General features: G+C 35.8%; 1 protein-coding gene across 1 annotated transcript in view; it reads right to left on the bottom strand.

The window, feature by feature from the left end:
* Positions 1–19,700, bottom strand: part of YAP1 (Yes1 associated transcriptional regulator) — a 111,566-nt gene that overhangs the window by 37,837 nt on the left and 54,029 nt on the right.

Genomic DNA, 19,700 nt, shown 5'->3' with positions numbered 1-19,700 from the left:
AAGAATATAGAAGTCTAAGAAGATTATTCTATCTTTATGAGGGCAGGGAAGCTAGATAATTGCTTTAGGGATGTAATAGCAAAGAAAAGAGAGACCCAGAATAAATTATTAAATTCAAGCATATTTCCTCCTCATCTCCTCCACCCTTCTTCTCCTTCCCATCCCCACCAGGAGTCAGGAGAGGCAAGTGTAAATTAGAAATAGAGTCTGAGTAAATGCTTACAATTTTTCCATCTGTGGACCAATATGAATTGAGTGCTATGTGCCAGTCACTGTTGTAAGTATATTATGCACTTTAACTCACTTAATCCTTACAACCAATCACACGAGCAGTACTATCTCTGTTTTTTTTTTTTTCTTTTTTGTGAGGAATATTGGTCCTGAGCTAACATCTGTGCCAATTTTCCTCTTTTTGCTTGAGCAAGATTGTCCCTGAGCTAACTAACATTCATGTCAATCTTCCTCTATTTTGTATGTGGGTTGCTGCCACAGCATGGCTTGATGAGTGGTGTGTAGGTCTGTGCCTGGGAACCAAACCCACGAACTTCCTTGCTGAAGTGGAGTGCACAAACTTAACCACTACATCACTCAACTATCTCCATTCTAATGAGGAAATTGAGGCACAGAGTGGTTCAGTCTGGTACAACATCAAAAGCTAGTTAGTGTCAGGGATGATAGTCAAACCAGGCAGCCTAATTCCTGAGCCATTATTCCTCCTAACTACACTTTTTTATATTCATCTCTCACATCAAAGACCAGAAACTGAGTATGCTTCCTGTGCAAAAACGGAATAAGTTCCTTCTTTCTATATTGGCAGTCTATGCCAGCCTTGAGTGATGCCGAATGAGTAACTGGTTATACAGAGCACTCACACAGGCCCAAGGGACCCAAAGTCCTAATTCTAGGCCAGTTTCATTTTTATAGGGAACCGACCAATTTGCTACTAAGGCAACTGTCAAAGCTCTGCTTTAATGGGGGTAAAATCCTGTTAGGAAATGTAGACATCTGAAACTAAAGTGTTCTGTGCTCCTAGAGAGGCCACAGGGGGAAGACCCTCCTCCAGTTCCAGATGTGGAGTTCTGTACACAATGCTAACCATGTCCAGAGTTGGCATTTGCTGTAAGGATCCCATGTTCAGTAAAAGGTGAATGGGAAGCAAACTTGTTTAACACATATAAATCAAACCACTTTTCTCATTAGCTTTCACTATCACTTTGGGCTCTATTTCCCTACCAGGAAGATAAGCAAACCTGCAAAACTGAATACTAATGGTCTGTTACTACCTTTAATTGCAAAGATGGCTCAATTGTAAAATGCTTTTGAAAAACAAGTTAACTAAAATCCTAAGTTCCTAAGATATCATGATGATGAACAAGTCAACAGCAGTCACTGGATGCCTTTGGGAGCCTCAACTCAACAACCCAGACCTCATTATAGCCTCCAAACCTGCTTGAATACATCAATTCTCTACTTTTTCTTTTTTTTTAAACAGTATTGCTCTCCACCTTAGCTGTCTGAGTTAGAACAAAGAGACGTATGTATCTTGGATACAAACCAACATTCCCTATCTGCTCCACTCACTCTGTCCTGTAGATTCCACTTAACGTTCTCTCTGATTGATCTGTTCCATTCCATCTCTAAGAACTCAGTCATCAGTAGCTACCAGCTCTTTTTCTTGACCATTATAGAACTTCCTTCCTTGGTGTCTGACTTCTCATCTCCTCTCCTGATTCCAGTGTCTTTTATCAAACAGCCATCAGGGTTTTCTTCTTAAAATACTACCTAATAAACTTTTATATGGCACTCACTGCCTTTAAAAAATTTCCCTTGCTCTCTACTATCAAAAGGAAAATGCCAGCTGGACTTATTTCTTAATAAGTCTTCTTCACATACCCAACCCCCGCCCCCCCGCTTTTCACAAAACATGTCATCTCCTTATATGTGCTATTCCTGTTATCACAGACATCCTTCTGCCCCACCCCTTATAAACTCTTTATTCTGAGAAAGCTCAAATTTCACCTCTTCAATTCAGTCTTCCTTGATTACCCTACACAAAATTATTAGTTTCTTCTACTCTGTACTAACATTAAACAGACAGAGCTGTAATTATTTGTTTACATGTCTGTCCTCCTGGCAATGACTAGGTCACTCATCTTTTATTTCGTAGGCTAGTATCTGAGTAATAATATTACACGGAAGAATGAATGTCCTGCCTCTTAATATTCTGAACTTTCTATAAATGAGCTTAAAATCATGTAGTACATATTATTTTCAATTAATATGTTTATAAACAGAACATATGAATGACATGTTGGTAACCCAGTTCCTTTTACTCAAACTTTTTGTTCAGAAACATATTCACTTTTACAGTTCATATAAAAATTTTTTAAAATGTTAAAAATTGCAGAAACGCATAATGGAAAAAGCCAAACTTTCTTGTAACCTACCCCCCCCGGGGAAACAGTGAATTACTTCAGTTTTGTGATATGTTCTAGATTTCTTTTGTGTGCACAATCCATAATACATGCAGACCCACTGATGTCATGCTCTACGTCTACCATACTTGCTTTATTCCCTTAATATATTATGGGTATCTTTTCTTGACACAACACATAGGTCTCTCCCATTCTTTTTAATGGCTTCATAGATCTCACTGTCTGGCTATATTAGAATTCACTGATCCTTTTTTTCCAGTGTTGGATATCAGAGTTGTTTCTAAATCTTTTTGCTGTTATAAATAATAGTGCAATGCACAACCCTCGGGGGCAGCAATGGCAGCAGTCCCTCTACCACTACCAGCTCCATTACTACCATCTCACAATGATGACACTCTCACATTAAAATCTAAACGGTGGCTCTATGTGCTACCATATAGGTGGAACACAGTGACTTTATCCCTCTATATACAAGTTTAAATCATTACATATTTATTATATATAAATCATATATTTATCAAGTATTTATCATATATGAATCATTAACTATTTAGTATTTCACTAAAAAACAGCAGACTTCAAAAATTAAATTCAAGAAACTTTTCACCAAAACTGTTCTTATATAACAAACCACTAAAAACAAAACTCTACATGCACTAATTTTAGACATGATATAAAGGAGAGACAAGCCCAGTACAAATAAACAGGGTAGTGATTGCTGACTATTTTCTCACTATATTTCTAAGAATTAAATAATGTCCATATGATATAGAACAATTACTATACAATTAATCTTATAAGCATTCAAATTCCTACCAGAATATAATACTAAACAGAGAAGAAGAGGAGAAAAGAACACTCTATATATTCATATATGTCTTTCATTTAACACTCTGCGTAAAAATATAATGTTATGTGGAAAAAGATGGTCCAAAATAGGATGTTTTCTTTACATAAAAAGAAAGCAAAGACAAAGGAGTAGACGAGGAAAGATTACCTTTGCACGACAATCAAATCCTTATTAGTAGAAAAATAAAACTGGAAAGAACCTAATCTTCAACCTTAAATGTGAATTAAATAAAACAATACAGATCTGGGCTTTATTCATACAAAAAAAGAATTTTTAGTTAAATGGTCCTTAGAAGAAGTCAAGTGACTTATACTTAATGCAGGATTCTAAGTAATCATGTTACACCAAGCTAACTGTTGAATAATCATGAAAAGCAGAGAAAGCAAGAGTGATATATTTTCTAGATTATCAAGTTGCACAGGCTACTGCAAGTTTAATTGAAGCATCTGTTTGGACTAGAGTTACAATGGAGTACGGTCAGTAAATTCAAGGGGAAATCTGGGCATCCCACAAAACTAAATTTACAAGAGGGAGGGACAGATCAAAATAAATTTAGAATGCCTTGAATTAAATTTATATTCTGATTTTAGAGTGTCATAAATACTACAGCTTCTCCAATACAGAGTATATAAAATGAAGCGAATGTAAGTAGCAACATTTTATTTACATAAGATGATCTAAAACAGTGGCTCTCAAACTTTAGTATGTATCAGAATCACCTGGAGGGCTTGTTAAAACACACCCCTCCAGATTTTCTGACTCAGTAGGTTAGGGGTTGGCGTGATGCTGATACTGTTGGTATAGGGAGCACACTTTGAGAACCACTAACCTAAAAATAACAACTGAGAATTCTTTAGCTGGTATAGAACTGCTTTTTGAGTATACTTAACTTATATACAACTATAATTATTCATTGTCAGGCATGATGGGCAGTTCAGAGACCAAACTATCAAGTACTACATGTCTGAGAACAGCACACAGCCACATCTGCCATAGGAAGATGAGGCACATGGCTCGCATTTATCAGGACAAAGAAGTCATAAGAAGGGTGATGCTTTTCCTTTTTTAAAAACCTTGAATGGCCCAAGCAACTATTTTGGAGAAGTAGCCCAAAATTCATTTCTTGTCCTCTAAGGACCAGATGGAAATGACAAGTAGCACTTTGAAGACAAGATGAACTGATGTGACCCACTGAATTATTACTAGTAACTTAGCTTTGAACCATTTGTAGTTGAAAACTCTTCACTTTCTCAATTCAAATGAAGAGCTTTTCTGTGTGCTGGCAAAATATTTTTTTTTCATACATGTGCCATAGCACTTATCATACTGGATTATTTGGTTATGTGTGTTTTCTTCCAGGCTAGACTGTGAAATACCTGAACAAAAGATTGTACACTAGGCATTTTTCTATTTATCATCTAGTAGCATGCCTACTACTCAGAAAGGGGAGGAATAAACATGGTTGAAATTAAATCAAATGAAAGTGAATCAAAATCTTTTATTTATGCTTGTGAAACAAAATATTGTTTTACTCTTTCCATGTAAGTTCAATTTCTCCACTATTTGACACCACTTAAACTGAAGGCACAAGGATGTAGCAAAATCTTTTATTAAGTAAGTATTTATTGAGCTCCTGCTATATCCAGGCACTCGTCTAGGCCCTGGAGATACAGCAATAAGCAAAACAGTCTCTGTTTCACAGAACTTATATTCAAACCATGAAGACAGATATGTACAGTACAATGTTGGCTAATGATAAATGCAGTGAAACAAATAATAAAGCAGCGTAAATGCAAAAAAAATTGGACATAGTCTTTTAGAAATGTGGACCAAGAAGGGCCACAGTGAAGAAGTGACCTTAAAGCTGAGACTCTAATACAATGCAAGTTCAAGCACGTGATGATCTGGGGCATGGGCATTCCGTTCAGGGGAAAAGTGAGGAGGCCAGGATGGAGGGGACACAATAAGCAAGGAATGAGGTACAGTGGTTCACTTTGTTTTTATGATCAAGGCTCAATGAGAAAACCTTTCATTTCAAACAGTAAAGGGTTGAATGGGTAATCCTAAAGGGGATTACCAATGCTAAAGGGTAATACCAATTTCTCCAAACCCATAGACAACATCTAAACAAGTCGGAGCCAGCAATAAGCATTTTCATCCAAGTCACATTTACATACAATAAAGGTAGGCCCTTAGACATGAGAAAGATGTGGGAGCTTTTCAAGGCTGGGCTATCATGTCTGACCAGTATACCAAAGTCTTTTGGGAAAGAAAAAAAGATAAAAAATAGGCCCTGCATCAAGAAGGTAGAGAAAAAGAGGTTAGCGTTTTAATGAGATGTAAAGAGGGTGAGAAAATAAATTAAGATAAGAGAGAATGGTAAGTTATAACTGAAGTAATTCATAAGTCAGAATTACTTACCCTTGGGGAAAATAAATTTTTATGTAGGATTTACTCCTACTGGTTGAATGATATCTTATCTACTACAGCAAATACTAACTTCCTGCAATGTTTTAAAAACAAAATACTCCATGTCATAATACCGAAAGTGACTCAACACCAACTTCCTGCTCTTGCCTAAAGACCCTCTTCATTAGTAATGACTAACAAACTACCTGCAAGGTCTAATCAAACAAGAAAGTCTTGATTATGCCACAAGTTAGATGACGGATCTCTCCCTCTCACCTGCCCCACAATTCAGGAAAAAGAAGTCACTCAGGACACTGAAAGTTTACTAAACACACCCTCATGGGTGGTTCAAAGTACAGGACTACCAAGAAGAAGTTTCCTTAGAACATAAGAGTAGCAGCCGGAAAATAGATGCAATGATCTTTTAAAGGAATCTAATTCTGACCAATTTCAGTTTTGAAATTTTGGTCTCTTGTATTTCTGATGAATCACAAACTGTTCTGACTATATGCAAGGCACTGTTTTAAGTTCTTTGCAAGCAAATATTAACTCATTTAACAACCCCATGGCATAAGTACTATTATTATCCCTTTATACATGAGGAAACTAACGCACAGAAAAGTTGTCCAAGATCACTTAGCCGAGGGTAGTAAGTGGCAGAGCTGGGATTCAAACCCAGATAGTTCTAGCTCCCCAGAATTCATGCTCTTAAGTACTACACTGCAAGTATGACAAACATTAAGCAAAAGTAGCATTTTTAAAAAAATTTTTGTTCCCCTATAACTTTCATGAACCCCCATAGCTCCAGTCATGTCAGTATATGACTCTCACATCTTTACTGCTTCTCACAGGTTCAACACTAGTACTTCTTCTCCAACCAACTGGACACTGACACTTCACAAAATATGTCCCCATATTTTGAGTGGATTTTACTTTAAAATAACAATTGCATCTGTTCCTCAAATAAAACTTTAATGTAGACTTTCATATTTCCATGATCAAGTTTAGCAGTAGCCTCTAAATGGACTTAATCAACTGCTACATTAAACATTACACGTACCACAAGATCATCTTGCCTCACCCTCCTCTGAGGAAGTAGCTCTCTGATTCAGGCTCTCTAAAGACCACAGGAGAGATTTTCGAATCTGTATTGAGCTATTCAAGGCCCTTTATAGTCAGGCATGACATAGCACTGCATAGGTCCTGAAAGCGTCCACCAATATCATTCACACCCCTCCTCCCTTAGTCTTCTTTCAATCCTTCAACCTTCTCCTCTCCTCTCCCCAGGACCTCCCCGCAGAACTCCTCCTCCTCACCCTCCTCACTCAGCTTACTCCTACTCATCCCTCCCCAATGTGAATGCCATTTCCTCAAGAGGGCTTTGCCTACACAGTTTCCTCTTGTATTGCATCAGGTGCTTTCTCTTTGGTAAGATGATCCCATCACATTAGTAATCCATTCAATGTTAGTCCTCCCAGCCTACACGTCTACTCCTGTCTTTCCAGTACTTAGCAGCATCATGCACTTTTCACCTCCACCACATCCCCAATGCACCCACCAACCAGCCTGACTCCTCCTAGCCTCCACTGAAATTCTATTTTATTCTCATGCTATACCTTTGTCAGGATTTTCTCAATTCTACCCCATTAAGACTCTTCCCCACCTATGAATTGAAATTGCACTTATTTTGATTCCTTGGATGCTTACTGCAGATTATCTTGTATTTGCTCTTTTACACTGAGTTTAACTATAGGCCAGGTAGTAGTGTGGGAAGAATTTATCATTCTGCCCTAGAATAGAGAAAAAGAGCTCTCACTTTTTTTTTTTTGAAATGAGTGGGAATACTGAATTTTGCAAGGTTGCTCAGGACAAAAATGGCAACATTTATTAGAAAGTATCACCAGGTTAGTTTGTGATACTGTGATCTGCTGACTTGTGCAGACTTGTGGTTTTCAAAATATACTGGAACTAAAATATATTCACCCCTGACTCTTCTGCAGTTTTGTTTCCAAAGGACTCTTCCATAAACACAAACATCTAAAATTCATATGCTCCATCTTGTAAGCACTAAACAATCCCTAATAAAGTTCTGCCCAAATTACTAAAATTTTTAGGTAGACAAATGGAAAAGGTTGTCATGTACAATAAACAAGAAATATTATTGTCACTAACTTTTTTTGTGGCTTTAATCAGTAAGTCAAACATGGAGCAAGTGCGTATAAATGCATTTATTGAAGAAAAATCAGTTTATAAAATCAAGTTTTGGTAAAAGAAATATGATTTCTAGTTTCCATAGTAACAGTTTTATTCTCAGGGTGAAAGTCATGAGCTCAGGCTAGATCTTTTTGTGTACAGGCCTAGAAGCCGGAAACTAAACAGACTATAAATAAACAGATGAACATTTGCTTCAGGTAAACAAATACAAGAGTGGTGGTGACTCCATTTCTTTTTTTCCCTTCGAATTCAGTGTTCTCCTTCGTCTTAATGGGTAGCTAGAAAATTCTTCTGCTAAATCAACAGAACAGGTGGATGAGCCCAAATCCCTGTAAATCACAATGGACAGTGTAGCAGATTAAGATGAAACTCTGGCCCACACATCTGAAGGCTACGTTGGAATCCTGGCACTGTTACTTACCTGCATTCTACTCACTAGCATACAGTGCCCCCAACCACTGTGCTCGTGCTTCCTTTATAGCAGATGCCTCACTGTATGCTAACCATCTGCCTACAGTCCTCTCTCTGCCCATCAGGCTCTAATGAGCCTGAAGTAACGTCTTGATTTTTTTGTTTTTGTATCCCCAAAGCTTAGCACTGCCACCAAACACAACCAAAGTTTGTTGAGCTAAAGTGATTAAGAACTTAGTGTAGAAAGAATGAGTGATTGATCTTGGTCAAGTCAATCTCTCAGATCCTTGGTCTGTGATTTTATAAGTCATAGGCTTTTTAAAAGTTGATAACACAGTGGGTTCATTCCAGGGATGCAGGGATGGTTCAACATCTGCAAATCCATCAATGTGATACACCACATTAACAAAATGAAGAATAAAAATCACACGATCATCTCAATAGATGCAGAGAAAGAAAAGTATTTGACAAGATACAGTATCCATTTATGATAAAAACTCTAAATAAAATGGGTATAGAAGGAAAATACCTCAATATAATAAAGGCCATATGACAAACCCACAGCAAATATCATTCTCAATGGAGAAAAACTGAAAGCTATCCCTTTAAGAACAGGAACCAGACAAGGATGCCCACTGTCACCACTCTTATTTAACATAGTATCGGAAGTCCTAGCCAGAGCAATCAGGCAAGAAAAAGAAATAAAAGAGATCCACATTGGAAAAGAAGAAGAGAAACTGTCACTCTTTGCAGACAACATGATTTTATAGCTAGAAAACCCTAAAGAATCCACTAAAAAACTTTTAGAAACAATAAAAGAATACAGTCAAGTCGCAGGATACAAAATCACTGTACAAAAACCAGTTGCATATCTATACACTAACAACAAAGTCGCAGAAAGAGAAGTTAAGAATACAATCCCACTTACAACTGCAACAAAAAGAATAAAATACCTAGGAATAACCTTAACCAAAGAGGTGAAATATCTGTACATGGAAAACTATAAAACATTGTTGAAAGAAATCGAAGAAGATACAACGAAATGGAAAGATATTTTGTGCTCTTGGATTGGAAGAATTAACATCGTTAAAATGCCCATACTTCCTAAAGCAATCTATAGATTCAACGCAATCCCTATCAAAGTTCCAACACTTTTCACAGAAATAGAACAAAGAATCCTAAAATTTATATGGAACAACAAAAGACCCCAAATAGCCAAAATATTCCTTAGAAAAAAGAACCAAGCTGGAGGTATCACACTCCCTGATTTCAAAATATACTACAAAGCCATAGTCGCAAAAACAGCATGGTACTGGCACAAAAACAGACACACAGATCAATGGAACAAAATTGAGAGCTGAGAAGTAAACCCACACGTTTATGGACAGCTAATATTCGACACGGGAGCCAAGAGCATACGATGGAGAAAGGAGAGTCTCTTCAATAAATGGTGTTGGGAAAACTGGACAGCCACATGCAAAAGAATGAAAGTAGACCATTCCCTTACACCATGCACAAAAATCAACTCAAAATGGATTAAAGACTTGCATGTAAGACCCGAAACCATGAAACTTCTACATGAAAACATAGGCAGTATGCTCTTTGACATTGGTCTTAGCAGCATATTTTCAAGTCCCATGTCTGACTGGGCAAGGGAAACAAAAGAAAAAATGAACAAACAGGACTACATCAAAGTAAAAAGCTTCTGCACAGCAAAGGAAACCATCAACCAAATGAAAAGACAACCTAACAACTGGGAGAAGACATTGGCAAACCACCTATCAGATAAGAGGTTAATATCCAAATTATACAAAGAACTCATACCTCTCAACAACAAAAAAACCAACAATCCAATTACAAAATGGGCAAAAGATCTGAACAGAGATTTCTCCAAAGAAGATATATGGCTGGCCGACAGGCATATGAAAAGATGCTCAACATCATTAGCTATCAGGGAAATGCAAATCAAAACTACAATGAGGTATCACCTTACTCCAGTCAGAATGGCTATAATTAACAAGACAGGAAACAACAAATGTTGGAGAGGATGTGGAGAGATGGGAACCCCTGTACACTGCTGGTGGGAGTGCAAACTGGTGCAGCCACTATGGAAAGCAGTATGGAGTATCCTCAGAAAATTAAGAATAGATCTACCATATGATCCAGCTATCCCACTGCTGGGTATTTATCCAAAGAACTTGAAAACGCAAAGGCATAAAGACACTTGCACCCCTATGTTCACTGCAGCATTATACACAATAGCCAAGACTTGGAAGCAACCTAGGTGCCCATCAAAGGATGAATGGATAAAGAAGATGTGGTATTTATACACAATGGAATACTATTTAGCCATAAGAAATGATGAAATCCGGCCATTTGTCACAACATGGATGGACCTTGAGAGTATTATGCTGAGTGAAATAAGTCAGAGGGAGAAAGTCAAATACTGTATGATCTCACTCATAAGTAGAAGATAAAAACAACGATAAACAAGCACATAGCAAGGGAGAATAGACTGGTAGTTACCATGGGGGAAGGGGAGGGAAGGCAAAAGGGGTGATTAGGCTCACATGTGAGGTGGTGGACTATAATTAGTTTTTGGGTGGTGAACATGATATAATCTACACAGAATTCTGAATATATTATGATGTACATCCAAAAGCTATATAATGTTGTAACCCAATGTTACTGCAATTAAAAAAAATAAAGAAAATTGAAAATAAAATTAAATAAATAAAACAAAAAAATCAATAAAAAAAGTTGATAACATTTTGCAGGATTTCCATATAAGATCTCTTATGAAATGACGGATTCATTAACACGGATTAGGTACTTAGTAAAGGTATAATTCCAACCGAAAATAAGAATATAAAAATAGGAATAACAAAGTAGACCTTTAATAATATTTCTATGGTTAAGTTTACTATTCTAGAGTCTTCTATCTGTGTAGTCCATGAACCAGCAGTATCAACACTACCTGGAAACTTGTTAGATATGCAGAACCTCAGGTCCCACTCCAGACTTACTGAATCAGAATCTGCATTTTAACAAATCCCAGGCAATTCCTCCATACCTCACAAATGGAGAACCACTGATCTAGAATACAGAAAACTAACAAGTCAAACTTGTTTTATTAAAAACTCTTTTATAGAACTACCTATCATTAACTCAAACGTTACCAACATAGCAAAAGTACCATTCACTGGGTTACTTGGTTTAGGGGGAAAAAAATCACCTTTGATGCATTATAAATGAAGTTAAATATGATTTTAGCTTTATATTAAACTCTAGAAAGACAGCATAGTTTAGAGAAAACTGTAAAAGGTTTAGATTCAGACAGACCTGGGTTCAAATCTTGGATCTAATATTTATTAGCTTATTCTAACTCTGGGTAAATTCCTTACCTGCTTGATGCTAACCTTCCTTATCCAGAAAATGGAGCTAAACACTCTTCTCAATTAATTGTTGAAAGGAGTAAAAAGGGAAGAGTGTTGACATAGAGCAGGGCTTATAACAGGTATCTTAAAAAAAAGTCAGTTCCCTTCTCTTTCCTGGAATAGTTCTGCCATTTGTTCCAATAATATATATAACTTACTAAAATTCATGTATAATACAAAGAGGCAGATTTATGAGAAAATAAACCTGGGTCTTAAGGATGAAATGACCAGATAATAAAAAAAAGGAAACCCACAGGTTTTCCATCTATAGGAGAAGGATCATAGAGAAGAGTCATTATTTTTAACGGTATCCCAAATTTTTCAGGATAAACCTCAAACTTCTTAGTTGATCACATAAAGGCATTCTGAGGATGTCTTCAGTCTCATCTCTCCACCATCCACCATTAGTTACATGGTGTTGGGGGGTTCAGGCCTCAGTAATCTCTCTCATACTGCTACCTTTACCTTCTCTTTTCTTCAGCAAACTTAACTCCCACTTATCTACTAAAATTCAGATCCTGAATCCACCCACTTCTCACCGCTTCCACTTCTATCACCCTGGTCCATCCTTGCCCCTCAATTATTACAACTGCCCCCTCACTCAACTCCCTACTTTTACAAAACTTATTCAGATCCTATCACTCCTCTGTTCAAAATCTACAAGGCCCTATATAATATGGCTTCCAGGCTACCTTTCACTGACTCTTCCTAGTTGCAATGGCCTCCCTGCTATTCCCCAAACATGCCTCAGCACCTCTGAAGTGGCTATTATGTTATGCACCAAACATTTTTCCCCTTTCTCCCACATATCTGCATGGCTCTCAGTTCATTTATATCTCTGCTCAAAAGACATCAATTACAGAAGCCTGCACTGGAGAAGCTATCTAAAATATCATCTCCCTCTATCCCCACTCAGTCATCCTCTGCCCCTTAACTGGTTTATTTTTCTCTTTCCATCTTAAACTATCTGACACATTATATATTTGTTTATAGTCTATATTCTCATGATTTGCTCAGAAAACTTTCTAATATGCAACTCTTCAGACTTTCTTCAGTGCAACTTAGGTCTTTTAGATTTGAACTTAATAGCGTAGAGTTTTAGTAAGTAAATTTATAAAAGATAGCTTTCTGTAAGTTCATTCAGACTTCAGAATGCTCAAACAAAGAAATGAGATTTTCTTACAATTTCAACCTAAAGCATGCTTACCACCTCCTTATCTTACTGACATCAAAAGAAAATATTATTCTGGAAAACTGTCTATTGTTGCAGGATTTTTTTCATTTCACTGATGCTGCCTATATATGGTAATCTATGGATACCATTTTAAAAGAATTAGCATCTTAATCTTTCACACAAATATTCCTCTTATGAGTCATAAAATTATTGTAGCTACAGAGTAACCAGAAGGATTTAGAAATCAGTGGGAAAGACGAAAATAATATTCCAACACTTATCAAGAGAAGAAATAAAACAGGCATTTATTTGGTTCTCAAATGTAAATAATTTAATCTCTTTCTCATCTTCTCTACTCCAAAGCTGAGTAAAGTTTCTAAAATTCTACAAATAATCACTGAAGAAAAGTTGAACATGGATATTTCTACTTTAAGGGCCACTATCTAATAACTCATTTTTATAAGAGAGCTGGGGGCAATGAAGTATCTAAAATCTAAAATATAACGTATCTCAAAATTCTTTTCCTCTTATCCTTCTAAGTTAGTCTATTGGTTAAAGTAAGAGAAACAGCTTATATCCTTTTTTCTTCATTAGGTTCAGTATTTACACTAAAATCTTAGTAACTTTCAGAATTTAAATGAACTTTACTTTCCCAAATGATTACTTCAACAGACTTCTTCTAATAGATTTTTTAAAATATTTGTTATTTGTGCTCTAAGATCAGGTCAAAGGAACTCCACAATCCTGAGCTTCTCTCTCGCTCTCCTTGCTTTAGAAGATAATCTCTAATATAAAGCAAAGACGACAGGGAGGAATTACCTTATCTGAAATAATCAAGCATATAATTAAATATATGAACACAGTACTCCCTAACACATTTGAGATTTAGATAGTTATTTTGGATATCATGATTCTCAAAGTGAAATAATCTTTTAAAAAATATTGATCTGAAGCTACTGAAAAACCTACTAACTCTACATATCCACCTTTCAACATGATTAATTTGGGTTTCTTCAATAAAGGAATGAAGAAATGAATACTTTAAAGATGTTATAGATTGTACACGCCAATACATCAAGTAATATATAAACACATGCCTCAATTCCAGAATAACTGAGTTTAAAGTTTTGCTGATATATTTGGGGGGTGAGGGGTTCTTGCCCTGGGAGCTTATTTTAGAAGCCCAGCAGGGTAGACTAAGCATAAAGAATGAGACTTTATCAGCCAACATCTATTGTTTCATTTGCCAAATGTTGCTGTCTTACGGGGGTATTTCGAGCTTTAATATTATTTAGAAAATATTTTTTAAGTTAAAAATCATGACTGGAATCAGTTAACATCAACAGCGATCTCCAGTGGAGAGGGAGAAACAGGCTTTCACCATAAGAGTAAAACAGAGGCCATCAGCTGCCCCAAGACAAGTGGCATGCTTCTTTAAGGAGCAAAGTCAAGCCATCAAGATTAAAAAGTGCCATGTGTAGGGCATCAGTGGCTTTAACAAAGACTACAGAAGAACTTCTATACTGTAGAAGATACGATAATTGCAAGCTAATGTCATCTGCAACTTGATTGGACCTTCTCACTGAATTATTTTTTTCTATTTCACACGTATTTTTATCTTCATATTCCCTATACATTGTTTATTTGCAACTTCTATTAAAATGAAATGGACTGGTCCATATTTTTAAACAAGAAAAATGGTTCTTGTTTCCATATTACTAACCATTTTTCAGGAGCTTAATCATCAAATAAATCAAGACACAAACTATATAAAACAAACCAAGTTTCTTAAGGATTAGTTATATTGATTCTGGATTATTATGTTTTTGCTTTTTACTATTTTCCCTTGTCCTGTGGCCATCTTTTCTAATTCATCTAAATTTCCAGATGAGAAAAAAGAAAGCAGCAATTTTGGTTTTAAAAAAGATATTTGAGATAGGAGCTTGAGAGTAATTAATAAAACATACTGTCTCTGTCTTTTACTTCATTCACTGCTGACTTTGGGCTTTGTTACAGTTTTATTCCTGTTTGATATACTTTGGTATAGTCTTGTTCCATATATTATGACTTCAGATTGACAATTTCCAACTTACAGTAATCAAGAACTTTCAGAAGAATGAGAAAAATTTTGACTGATGTAAAAGAAGAAAACCATAATTATATTTAAGACTCTACCATCTATACCAAATAGAGAATCTATGTGAATCTGAAAGCCAGAAGATAACACACAACCCACATCTGATGATAAAAAGAGTGTAGAGATAAACATAGCTCCAAAGACAGTGCAGTAATAGATTTTTTAAATTATTTTAAATGAGCAGCAGTGGCTATCATTTAATATAAACTGAATAAATTGTAAAATATCAGATCACATTTATTTATCCACTATACATGCAATACATTATACCAAGAGTTCTGTATATTGTTTATAATTTCTAACTGTACCAATCACATTATATAGATTGTGTCGTCTAATCTTTACAATAGCCTGTAAGTTTAGTGTTACTATAATAATTGTCATCCCCATTTTCCAGGTGAAGGAACTGAGGCACAGGTAGATACAGTGACTTGTCCAAGATCTCACAGGCAGTAAGTGACAGAGCTGGGACTCAAACCCACGTCCACCTGTCTCCAAGAGCCCTTCATCTTGACCCCTATTCCGAATTTGCTCTCAATTCACTCCAAAGGTGAAAAGTAGAACTTCAAAGTTTGCGAATTACAACACATGAAGTAGGAATTATCAACTCCTAAAACCTGTTGTCAGCTTTGCAACTTCTCACACATCCTTACCTTTTCTGTGCTTTTTAAAGTTAAAAAGCTTTTATCTACCTTTTACCTGCCATTTTTACATTTCACATCTATTCTATACCCGCCATTTTTCTTGGCAACAATCTCTCTTTCCCATTTGTTCTTTTGTGCTCTGACAGAGATGACACAAAGCAGAGAGACTAAGGCAGCTCTGTACTACTTACTCACTTTGCTTCCGAACATTTTCCCCAGTGAAGGGGTTTAGCACATTCCTCTAACATGCATCATCTTTCATGATAGAGAGGGCATTTTCTCCACCCATCTTGAGGTATTTCCTAGGAATTTCATGCAGGTTTTCATAATAGGGAAATCTGAAAGTGCTGCATTGGTAGATTTAGGCATTAGTCAAATAAACTTCCTACTATAAAATGTAAAAATAACGAATTCTTTAAAATGTACCTGTAATAAGACATTTGACTTTGGATTGTTATCAAAGGTACATTTTTTAAAAAGCAGATAATTGCATTAATTGATTTTGCTTGATTTAAATCAAGGCTTATGATTTTTAATGGTCTTAAGTAGTTACCAGTCCTTCAATGTAAAGTTACTTCTGGATCATCAGAGTATACTTTCTTGACTTTATTTTGCTTGACTTTGCTTTAAGATTCAGCAATTTTGTGGGCCACTGTTAACAAACTACTACTAAAAAATTTAGTATCTTCATATCAAGAGAGCTGGTTAAAGAAGTAGTATGACTTTTCTCTCCCTAAGTCTTTATTTCTAGCGTCTAACACAAAAATCACTAATGTTTACCTGACTCTTAGTATACAGAAGTATTTTATACAGATCCCAAGCATGCATCAAAAGGCTATTAATGTGCTACAAGCATAATACACTTAATATAACTTCTAAAGGGCAATCAAGTAATTTAATAGGGTTTATATATAATTTTATATATGTATATATTCTATCTTTTAATGTAAAGTAAAATAGAACCATTATCTTACTGAATTATTCAAATTTCCTTTTATTTTTTCATTTTCTTTTCGTCACCTTTCAAATTCCTTTCATGAAGTCCATCGTCATTTATTTGCCAATTAAATGGTGAGTTAAAGAATATGAATTAATCTTCTTCATAGGATTTAGTAAGTTTTGCCTCTAGAACCCTTTCCAGGTGCACCTTTAAGCAATTCTCAATTACATATATTTAGAAATCTGGCTAATTACAAACCACAGCTCTCCAGTCTAGCAATGAAATTCATCATTTCAACTTCATAATTTGAAAAAAGACTTGCAAAAACAAAAGTAAACTGACCATTTTTGCTTAACTGAATTAGACTGAATGAAAGAAATAGGATTTCATAAAATCTTAGAATTAGAGAGAATCTTAAAAGATCATTCAGTCCAGCCAACCACGAAAAATTATACAGAAAACAGGTCTGGAGAGTCTAGAGAAAATGAAAGTTTTTAAGGGAAGTGGTCTGATTAGAAATAATCAGTGCAGAACACAAAGCTAGACTCAAATATTTGAATGAGGAGAATTCTTTTTAAAAAAGAGCAAAACCAGAAAGTTCTTTGTAAAATAATTAATGATAAAAAAGTAAATCAAGTTGCATTTAGCTTGATTAACCTAATAAAGTGCTCCAAAAGAGTGGTGTAGTTTTCTCTTTTATCTGAAGGCTTCAGATTAGCAGTTTGAGAAGGCATTCCCTTCAGGGCGAAAACTGTCCATAGATACCGGGCTTAACTGGAAATCACTTGCTGCTTTGTTACAGTAAATGCCCTCGAAACTTACTTAATAACCCTCACAATTCTCTTTCCTCATTGTCTCCAGGCTCTAAAAACTCTTTAAAAGATTATTTTCCAAGCACAGACAAGCATCACTTTTGCTGCTCTTCTCAAGGAGAAACGTAGGACTGAGAGAGAGATCATTTTCTCTTAAAGCTATGTGAGAAAGTATGGCACTAGAGCATGCACACCCACCAAGCACCATGGGTGCTTTCCAGATGGAGAAAAAGAAGTCTCTAGGTTGAAATGCAATTAACATGACATTATGGCTGTAATTTTACATGAACATGAGGTATATCAAGATCACAGGTCCCATCAAAGAGAACAGTTCAGTGGTTACCAGGGGAAGGGGGCTGGGCGGGGGCAGAGAGGAATACTTAGATGGTGACAGACAAGTAATAATGTACAACTGAAATCTCACAATGTTGTAAACTAATATGAATTCAATAAAAAAAAAAGGAAACGATTACAGATCCCATGACATTCCAAAGCATTCCAAAACCATGTAGAAGTCCTTTATTCTTAAATGTCCACTGAACTGGAAGAAACGAAAGACAAAAATCAAACGCACGTAATTCAGAGTAAAAAGAGGTATGTACTGGGCCAGCCCTGGTGGCCTAGTGGTTAAGTTCAGTGCACTCCACTTTGGTGACCTGGGTTCAGTTCCCACGTGTGGACCTACACCACTCTGTTAGCAGCCAGGCTGTGCTGGCGGCCCACATACTAAAAAATAAAGGAAGACTGGCATGGATGTTAGCTCACGCTGAATCTTCCTCAGGGAAAAAAAAAAAAGGCAGGTACTATACAGATGTTATCAACAGCCTCAATACCTGATTTGACAGTTAAGCCTCCATTTGTATTCGTGACCAAATTGAGAATAATCCAGTCTTAAATTTGTCCCATTCTGAGAACTTTCCTATATACTTAAATTTAATACCTTATCTCTCATTTTGAAACTTTAGGTGACTCTTTTTCCTTTTTAGGGTCAGTTTTTGTTTTTCGTTTAAAAGACAAAGACATCTAGTGTCCTCTTTAAATATTCTCTCTTCTTTGAGGTATTTTAAATAGTGCCTCCAATGCATTAGTGTGCCCTATCCCCTCTGCTTTCTCTGAGGCTTTACTCTGTCACTTATCTTAACCCTGGTTCACATTACCAAAGTCTGAATCCTGGCTTCTACCACTTAAAAGCTGTGTAATTTGGGGAAAGGTACTCAAGTTTTCTCATATGTGAAGTGAGACTAATAACAGTACCTAACTTAAACAGCATTTAAGAGAATTAATTCAGATAGTACAGAATGACCTGAGCAGAATGGTTGGCATATAAATCGGGTTTCTTATAATTATTGAATACCTTCTACTACTATTTAAACCTGCTCAAGTCTCTCTGGGGATGGCTTTTCCCATTTCAGGTTCTCCCTCCAACTATCTCCAAGTCTTTCTTCATACACTCCCTTCCCCCCCACCCCACTCACTACAGCAGCACTTCTTGCCACTCTACTCAAACTGTTCCTGCCAAGTCACCTCTCTACTAAATACAGCTGTAAGTAGCATGCCCACTAATTTATATGCAATATATATAAACACATTTCATATTTTACAAACAAAATGCCTACCTGAACTAACATATACACAAATATCCTAAAACCCACTAAAAACAATTTGATACATACTTTTGATTTTAAATATAAATTGAAAAATAAATTCTCCCCATTTCCTTAGACCATTACCATCAGAAAATTTAACAGAAAAAAACCAATATTCTAAAAGAATCAAAATCAATCTTGTTAGATGCTAAATGCTTAATCTTCCAAAATAGATTTAAATTAATGAGTTTTGTTACTTATTTCCTAAGTAATAGTTTTAGATAGAGCATGACAAAATGAATAATGTGAATCATCTTCTTTGGACCATAAATACAAGGCAGCTTTCACAACTTTTATTTGGAAATTTGATAATTAAAAAAGAAAAACAGTTGCCAAATAAAAATACTAGTCAATAGATACTTGCATACTTTTTTGACTTAAAAATTTTTTAAATTTAAATTAAATGTCACAAATTAAACATAGATTCTGAAAATAAGTAAATGTATTCATATTAAAATAAGCTAAAATAGAAGACTTAGGGAATTAATCTTTCTTCAACAGTTTATATAAAGAAAGTTTATGACAAGAAAAGCTCAGTCACAAATCTTGCCTTGATTTTTGTACAGCTCTTAACTCTTTAGCATTCAAGTA

The sequence above is a fragment of the Equus quagga genome, chromosome 14, assembly GCF_021613505.1.
Source record: "Equus quagga isolate Etosha38 chromosome 14, UCLA_HA_Equagga_1.0, whole genome shotgun sequence".
In the NCBI taxonomy this organism is placed as follows: Eukaryota; Metazoa; Chordata; class Mammalia; order Perissodactyla; family Equidae; genus Equus; species Equus quagga.
Note: the sequence above shows the minus strand (reverse complement) of the source record. Positions and strands in the feature narration are given on the sequence as shown.